Raw genomic sequence first — 3,287 nt, forward strand, 5'->3', positions numbered from 1 at the left:
AGTTTTGCTGGGTAGGTGACTCTTGGTTTTAATCCCAGCTCCTTTGACCTCCGGAATATCATATTCCAAGCCCTTCGATCCCTCAGGGTAGAAGCTGCCAGATCCTGGGTTATCCTGATTGTGTTTCCACAATGTTCAAATTGTTTCTTCCTGGCTGCTTGTAATTTTCTCTCCTTAATATGGGAATTCCAGAACCTGGCTATAATATTCCTAGGAGATTTCTTTTTGGGATCTTTTTCAGGAGGTGATTGCTGGATTCTTTCAACCTTGTTTTGCTCTCTGGTTCTAAAACATCAGGGCAGTTTTCTTTGAGAACTTCCTGGAGAATGATTTCTAGGTTCTTACTCTGATCATGGCTTTCAGGTAGTCCAATAATTTTTAAATTCTCTCTCCTGGATCTATTTTCCAGGTCAGTGGTTTTTCCTGTGAGATATTTCATATTGCCTTCAATTCTTTCATTTGTTTGTATCTGTTTAACAGCATCTTGATTTCTCATAAAGTCATTAGCTTCCATTTTCTCCAATCTAATTCTGAAGCAATGATTCTCCTCATTGAGCTTTGAGATTCTTTTTCCACCTGGCAAATTTGGCTTTTTAAGGCATCCTTCTCCTCATTGTCTTTTTGAGCCTCTCTTGCCATTTGAATTAGTCTGTTTTTTGAGGTATGATTTTCCTCAGTCAGGCTGTTGACCCTCATTTCATAATTTTCTTGCATCATTCTCATTTATCTTCCCAATTTTTCCTCCACTTCTCTTATTTGCTTCTTAAGGTCCTCTATGGCCTATAACCAGCTCATATTTTCCTTTGAAGCTTTTGGTGCAAAAGTTCTGACTTCAGTGTCTTCCTCCTGTTCCATGCTTTGCTCCTTTTTGTCCCCAAAATAGGATTCTAATGTTGGAATCTTCTGCCTGCTTTGTTTCCTTTGCCTGGTCATGTCACCCCTCAGTCACTTGACCTCTGGCCTTTATGCCACAGTAGGACTGTGCCACCAGACAGGGGAGATTTCTTCCCAAATGCTGGGGTTTTCCCAGCTGCCAGAGTTATTAGATGGGTGACCTCTCTGAGGTCTCCACACGCTCTGCCAAGCTGGACATACACCCCAGGACCTCTTCCCTAGACTTCAATCCAGATACAAAAGTTTAAAGCAAGAGCGATTACCCCTCAGACTTGTGTTTGGTCCCCCTATACTCAGCAGGCTGGGAGGTTAAGCTTCCATGTTGTGCTCTCCAGCTGTGCCAGACTCTCAGTGGCTTCTCACCCCGGGGGCAAAAGCCATGCACTCCCACTTACTGGGTCCCAAAGTCCAGACTGCACTGACCTCTCACTTTGTCCTTTGCATCTATGTGTTGATAAATCTGGAAATGGCCACAGCTGCTGCTGATCTGGAGTCCCTGAAGGTGGAGGCTGGTCAGACCCACCCTAGGGCTAAAGCCTCTGAGTGGGGCTGGGCTCTGCTCCCAGAGTGCTGCACTGGCCGATTCCTGCTGGCCTGCTGGGCTGTCTTCAGCAGGAGGTTAGCTTCTCTGTGTCATTTTGTGTGTTCTGCAGCTCCAAAGTTTGTTTAGAGTCTCCTTTTACATGGATTGGGGAAGGTTGAAGCTGGAGACCAGCGGAGGTCCTGCTTCTACTCTCACTGTTTATTTTTAATGATTGCATGAGACACATGAGAAAATGTTTCAAATGGTTCATAAACAGAAGGTATAATTAGTCTAATAGGCATAGCTAGTTCTAGGAACATATATTCTCATAGATAGAAGTTAGACAACATTATTTCTTTAATTTTTTTCTCACTCAAAATGCACAATTAGAATAAAAAGGTAGGACATCATCAAGTTGGTTATACACATACTGTCTGGAATTAGCATGTGTTTCATCAATTTTTAGAAACATTTAAAATTACAGAATTTCAAATGACAATAGCTAGTATCCATATGGTACTTTAATATTTGTATAATGCTTTATAAATATTATCTTACTTGATCCCCACAACAACCTTGTGAGGTAGGTGCTGTTACTATCTTCAACAATCAATCAATTAAAATTTATTAAGCACCTACTATGTGCTAAGCACTATTCGAAGCACTGGGGATACAATTTATAAGATGCAAGAGTAAGAAGGAAAGTTATGAAGTGAATTGCCCAGGATTGCAGAGCTAGCAGGTTTTGGAATCAGAATTCAAGCTTACATTTTCCTGAATTTAAGTTCAGAACTCAATTCCCAGTGCCATGTTGTTATTTAGAAGAAGAAAAAAATACAGAATGCTCTGGAAGACAATACTTAGAGAAAAATAATAATTTAAGACCAGCTCACCAATCTATTGCTAGGGACCTAAAAAGACTCCCTGACATATCCAGTCCTTTTTTCCCCTTACAGTGTGTGTGTTGGTATTACACACACACACACAAACACACACACACATATGTGTATGTATGTATGTAGATAGATAGATAGGTAGATGGGTAGATAGGTAGGTAGATTTAGGGATGTCTTAACCCTTTGATAGCATCCCAGAGATGTGTTCACTTCCATTTCAAACTGAGGCCCATGAATAAGATAAGCCCTAAGTCCAAGAAAAAGTTTAGAGTCATGATTCTATGGAAACTAAGGGTGACATTTGTGGAGAAGAGCAAGACCTAGAAATATATTTTGGTATAACATTTTACTACTGAGAAAAAAGGAATGAAGCATTCAACAGACATGAAAGAAAGGTTCAAAAGTGCCCTAATTACTGAGGTTGAGTATGCTTCAGTAATGTCCTGAGATTATCCCTCTACCCCAGCACTCCCAGTATCTTGAGATCAGCCTGAAACAAGTCAGTCTCAAAGAGGGTTAAGACTGGAAGATACAACTAGGAAAAAGAATACAAGCAGTCTCAGGAAAGAATACTTTATTAGATAAGGAAATGGAAAGAGCAAGTAAATAAAAAAGAAAAAATTATATTATTTATTTATATTATAATTTATTATATTATATTTATATATTTCTATTATATTATAATAAACAAATAAATATTATAGATTTAGCCACTAGAAAATGGACCTGTGATTTCATTGACCTAGGGAACCCTCAGATGAGAAAACTCCCTCTACTAATTCAGATCAGAACCTTTTCTGAACTCATATTTTTAAGAGTTGCCTAGAGCTCTGAGAGAATAACAGACTTGGCCAAGGTCACACAGACACTGTGTGTCAGAGGGTAGACTGGAACCCAGGGATTTCCTGGCTATGTGGACAGTATTTTTTTTCAAATCCTACCAAATTAACTTTCAAAATAGCCCCCCAAAATAA

The sequence above is a fragment of the Petaurus breviceps genome, unplaced genomic scaffold (genome assembly GCF_028583685.1).
Source record: "Petaurus breviceps papuanus isolate PSGF00001 unplaced genomic scaffold, PetGlider_PUasm1.0 90734, whole genome shotgun sequence".
Lineage (NCBI taxonomy): Eukaryota > Metazoa > Chordata > Mammalia > Diprotodontia > Petauridae > Petaurus > Petaurus breviceps.